This window comes from Giraffa tippelskirchi, chromosome 10 (assembly GCF_054371585.1).
Source record: "Giraffa tippelskirchi isolate mGirTip1 chromosome 10, T2T-mGirTip1v1.2.pri, whole genome shotgun sequence".
NCBI classification, from domain to species: Eukaryota; Metazoa; Chordata; class Mammalia; order Artiodactyla; family Giraffidae; genus Giraffa; species Giraffa tippelskirchi.
Window position 1 is genome coordinate 136,261,281 of NC_137284.1, and position 6,167 is coordinate 136,267,447.

The following is a 6,167-nucleotide window of genomic DNA, read 5'->3' on the forward strand; positions in this document are numbered from 1 at the left end:
GTTTATATGCCCAGCCAGGTGCCAAGTTCCACCAGGGAACACAGTGTCCCGTCCATCTCTGTATCTCAGCATTGCTCTATTTACCGGTGTGTATTAGGCGATGCATTTGTGTTGTACTTAATCATTCACTCATGCAGAGAGTATGTTTGTGATTGTTATGAAAAACAACAAAGGAAGAAGAGGGAATGCCAGCAGTTGGGGAAGGGCAGTGGTTTGCTGTTTCGTACAGGGGGTCAGAAGGAAGGTTTTCTCACAAGATGCAGCTGGAGTAGAGACTCCAGAGACGTGAAGAAGTGAGCCCTGTAGGTTTCTGGGGAAGCGGAGGGCTCTGGCTTGGTGGAAGCCCTGGAGGATAGCAAGGCTGGTACGGTGGGATCAGAGCGGGTGAGGCCAGAGGGATAGAAAATAAGGTCTGGGTGGGAGGGGGGGTTTAGGATGGGGAACACATGTAAACCCATGGCTGATTCATGTCAATGTATGGCAAAAACTACTACAATATTGTAAAGTAATTAGCCCCCAACTAAAATAAATAAATTTATTAAAAAAAAAAAGAAAACAAGGTCTGGCATAGTGGGGCCGGATCACACAGGGCCTTGTAGGCCACAGTGAAGACTGAGCTTTGCTCGCTGAGCCTGAGGGGGCCTTCTTGGTGAAGTCTTGCTGCTTGGGAGAGGCCTCCAAGGGTCCTGGGAGGAAGTGCTCCACCTCCCATTGGGCTTCTAGGAGGGGATCATAGGGGTACCCCTAGAGTCAGGCCACCGTGAGCCCTGGGAAGAGGCAAAGACCCCAGTGGGCACCCCAGCCCCCCTCACTGTGACTCCGCACACTCAGCAATGACCTGTGGGCTGGGGGACCCAGGATGTTTTTAAACCTCGGGTTTGGAGTCTGGACTAAGCTCCATCCATGTCACTCACAAGTTTCTGTCTACATTTCTAGCTTTTTTTTTTTTTTTAATAAAATTTAAAAAAGCAGAAAACAGAAGTTTTCACAGCACAGAAGTGTGTCAGGGGTTTGGCACACTTGTCTGTGCCCACTCGCCCCACCCTGGCCCACTGGCCCCATTCCCTGGGCAGATTCACCCCCAGGAACCCTTTCACTAACAGACCAGGTCACAACACAGCGGCACAGTAACAGACTGCCACACACACACTCTCATTCACCTGTGGGTTTTGGGTTCCATTCACTTGGGGCTTTTAACTTCACAGGGTCAGTTCTGCTTCGCCCCTCCTTTTGTATGGAGTTCCATCTGAGGGATTTCACCTCCTGCTTCAGTCCCGAGGCCTCCTGAACCTGATGTTGTGATACACCCCAAGACATCTATGTTTCTCATATTATTATTGATAATAATTATATTATGTAATAAATTTATCAGTTCACTTCAGTCGCTCAGTCATGTCCAACTCTTTGTGATCCCATGAACCGCAGCACGCCAGGCCTCCCTGTCCATCACCAACTCCCGGAGTCCACTCAAACCCATGTCCATCAAGTCGGTGATGCCATCTAACCATCTCATCCTCTGTCGTCCCCTTCTCCTCCTGCCCTCAATCTTTCCCAGCATCAGGGCCTTTTCAAATGAGTCAGCTCTTCGCATCAGGTGGCCAAAGGATTGGAGTTTCAGCTTCAACATCAGGCCTTCCAATGAACACCCAGGACTGATCTCCTTTAGGATGGACTGGTTGGATCTTCTTGCAGTACAAGGGACTCTCAAAAGTCTTCTCCAACACCACACTTCAAAAGCATCAATTCTGTGGCGCTCAGCTTTCTTTATTGTCCAGCCCTCACATCCATACATGACCACTGGAAAAACCATAGCCTTGACTAGACAGACCTTTGTTGGCAAAGTAATGTCTTTGCTTTTTAATATGCTGTCTAGGTTGGTCATAACTTTCCTTCCAAGGAGTAAGCATCTTTTAATTTCATGGCTGCAGTCACCATCTGCAGTGATTTTGGAGCCCAGAAAAATAAAGTCAGCCACTGTTTCCACTGTTTCCCCATCTATTTGCCATGAAGTGATGGGACCGGATGCCATGATCTTAGTTTTCTGAACGTTGAGCTTTAAGCCAACTTTTTCACTCTCCTCTTTCACCTTCATCAAGAGGCTCTTTAGTTCTTCTTCACTTTCTGCCATAAGGGTGGTGTCATCTGCATATCTGAGGTTATTGATATTTCTCCCAGCAATCTTGATTCCAGCCTGTGCTTCCTCCAGCCCAGCGTTTCTCATGATGTACTCTGCATATAAGTTAAATAAGCAGGGTGACAATATACAGCCTTGATGTACTCCTTTTCCTATTTGAAACCAGTCAGTTGTTCCATGTCCAGTTCTAACTGTTGCTTCCTGACCTGCATACAGGTTTCTCAGGAGGCAGCTCAGGTGGTCTGGTATGCCCATCTCTTTCAGAATTTTCCACAGTTTATTGTGATCCACACAGTCAAAGGCTTTGGCATAGTCAATAAAGTAGAAATAGATGTTTTTCTGGAACTCTCTTGCTTTTTTGATGATCCAGCAGATGTTGGCAATTTGATCTAAGCAATGAAAAAAAAAAAGACTGGGCTTTACTTTGCCACCAGGGGTGCCTGGCCTCTGGAAGGCTTTGAACAGAGGCATGAGTTGCTCTGGCTTATGTTTGTTTTTTTTTTTTAATAAATTTATTTATTTTAGTTGGGGGCTAATTACTTTACAATATTGTAATAGTTTTTGCCATACATTGACATGAATCAGCCATGGGTTTACATGTGTTCCCCTTCCTGGACCCCCCTCCCACCTCCCTCCCCATCCCATCCCTCTGGGTCATCCCATTGCCCCAGCCCTGAGCATTTGTCTCATGCATCGAACCTGGAATGGTGTTCTGTTTCACATATGATAATATACATGTTTCAGTGCTATTCTCTCAGAACGTCCCACCCTCACCTTCTCCCTCAGAGTCCATTAGACTGTTCTATGCATCTGTGTCTCTTATTCTGTCTCGCATATAGGGTTATCGTTACCGTCTTTCAAATTCCATATATAATGCATTAGTATACTGTATTGGTGTTTTTCTTTCTGGCTTACTTCACTCTGTATAATGGGCTCCAGTTTCATTGGCTTATGTTTTAAAAGAATCACCTGGGACTTTCCTGGTGGTCCAGTGGCTAACACTCCGCACTCCCAACACAGGGGGCCCAGGTTCCATCCCTGGTCAGGGAACTAGATCCCACATGACAGAACTAAGAGTCTGCATGCCACAACTAACGATCCTGCATGCTGCAACTAAGACCTGGTCCAGCCGAATAAATAAATAAAATAAAAACTTTTTAAAAAAATAAAAGAATCACCTGGCTGCTGTGTTGGGAAGATTCTGTAGGAAGACAACACTGGGGGCTGGGAGAATGGGAGCTCACTGAAGAAACCCAGGCAAGAGATGGTGATGGCCTGGGCCAGCATTGCTATGGAAGAGACTGGAGGAAGTGGTCAGACTGAAGATATATAATGAATACAGTGAAGACAGGATTTGCTGATGGATTAAACATGGGATACAGGAATTGAGGGTGGCTCCAACGGTTTGGGGGGAGTTGTTTGTTTGTCTGAGCAACTAGAAAAATGGAATTGCTATTTTTTGAGATGGGGTAAGTTTAAGGAGAACCAGGTCTAAGAGGATGGTGAGGGAGTGTGGTGATTAATTTTATGTGTTAACCTGACTGGACCATGCGGTGCCCAGATATTTGGTCACACATTCTGGGTGTTTGTGCGGGTATTTCTGGGTGGGATTAACACCTGAATCTGCAAGGCTGGGTAAAGTGGATTGCCCTCCCCAGCATGAGTGGGTTTCATGCAATCTGCTGAAGGCCTGAAGAGAACAATAACAAAAGGCTAAGAGAGCATTTGCTTTCTCTGCCTAAGTCCTTGAGCTTAAACATGGATCTCTTCCTGCTTTTGGAACTGGACTCGGGCTGGGTGGCTCTCCCAGTTCTCAGGCATAAATAAATGCTGTGTACATATGTCCTGTTGGTTCTGTTTCATTGGACACCTAACAGAGTCAGAAGTGGGGTGCTCCTTCTGTTTAGCATGAGATCCTACTCAGTATCCTGATGGAGATGGGGAGTAGGCCGAGATACAAGATCATGAGGCAGTGAGAGCTGATTCGATCATTGAATTGAATCCTCCTGATCTCTGTCCCCCCCCCAATATTTATTTATTTGGCTGCACCAAATATTTATTTATTTATTTTGGCTGCACTCAATATTTATTTATTTGGGTCTTAGTTGTGGCATGTGGGATCTAGTTTCCTGAACACGGGTTGAACCTGCAATGGCAACTTGGAGTCTTAGTCACTGGACCACCAGGGAAGTCCCCCAGTCTCTGTCCCTTGACCCAGCGGAAGTTGCTTTTCTCCTCTGCACAGCTGCTGAAGCATCCTTTCCTGATTCTTCTCCCCAGAATAGTCCTGGGCTCCAGCTTTGTGTCCTGCTTAGAGAGCTCACCTGTCTTCGGTTTCCCTAGAGGGTTCACATAACCCCCAAGAAGCCCTAAATCCCCTCCCCTCCAACTGTGCGGTCCTCTGACAGAGGGGAGCCCCCTACAAGATGAAGGAGTCCTGAATAGAGAGGTACCCCACCCACGCCAAGCAAGGACAGCTGGGCTGGAGGGGGTGGGCTTCTCTTCACTGCTCTCTCCTGGTCTCCCAACAGGTCTGGGCCCCAGAAGCACCCCCCACGCCGGCTTCTCTTGTGAGGTTGGACCCTTCACACGGGACCAGGAGGTGCAGTGGAAGGGAAGGGTCATCCAGGCAGGCCCAGCTTCCTAACTGGGCACACCTCTCATCATTGGTGACCTGGGCAAGACACTTTGTCTCTCTGAGCCTCATTCTCTCCAACACAGGGATACGTGTGAATGCTTTACAGTATAGCTGAGGGTGGGATGCATCTGCCGCAGTGACCCATCCTTAGCAATAAATGACAGCAGAGAGCGGGTCTTTCAGAGTCCTCTCCCATCCTCAGCCAGCCTCTCTCCTTTCTGAGAGATTAGATTATTTTACCCCCAGCCTATCCTTCAGAAACCAAATTTTTACCACGGACATGGGCAACCAGGGAACTGTTGCCAAGGTCAGGGCTTTCAGAAAGGCTCCCTGTCGCCCAGGAAACTGCCCCACTCAGGTTCCCTGGGGTCCAGCAGGTCGATGGATTCTGGTGCCACCTGCTGGATACTGTGTCACATTGCTCCTAAAGCACCCGCAGGCGGGAGTCCCCGCATCCCAGGGCAGGGAACACCCTCTGCCCCGCCCCTCTTCTCGCCCCAGCATCTCCACCGTGAAAAGTCCTTCCTACTTCTTGTCCCTAGGTTTTCCCAGAGACCAGAAGAACGGAAAGGAGCTGGAAGCACTGTGAACCACGGGGAGCGGTGGGAGGAGCAGTGTCCTTCCCGGAGAACGACCAGGGCCGAGGAGCAGGACTCCCGGTGGTGCGGGGTCCCGAAGGAAACTCCTTCCCTTAATTGACTTCCTGAAGCTCCGACTGCGCAGTGCAGACACTCGTTTCGCTTCTCATTCGTTCGCTTCCCACCGAGAGCAGCGGCGAGGTGGGGAGGAAGAGGTTAACACGGGGTGGGAGAATGACGTGTGAGGTCACAGCCAGGTCCTTACGCAACATTTCCTCCTGGCTCCCTCCTCCTTGCCAGCCGCTCAGCCCCTGATGCTCTAGTGCTGACTCCCCTTTTCTTCCCTGGGGAGAACCTGCCTACCTACCTTGACAGCATGTCAGACCAACCCCATCTCCACTCCCACCCTCCCACCGTGGAGCCTCCGATCCCCCTGCTTCAGAGGGAATCCTCAGTGCTGGGCAGAAGAGCAGAGAAGCAGAAAGCCTTCTTCTGTGAGAGACCAGGTGTCCTGAGTCGGATTCCTGCCTGGGGCAGCCCCTGTGCCCTGCCATCCTGAGATCAGCCTGCCCTGAAAGGTGAAAGTGGGAGGTGTGGAGATAAAAAGACAGGAAGCTGTTGGGGTGCCTGTGGATGGCTCCTCTTTCCCTGGTTAGGATCACAAGCAGAGAAACTGAGGCGGAGGCACTTCCAGAAGGAAAGGCTGGTCTCTACCTACCTGTCCCAGGAGAATACTGCACCTTGGCAACCCACATGCCTCCTCCCAGACTTTTATCTGGGCTGGGATGTCCCTGACTTGTGAGCCAGACACCCTGGC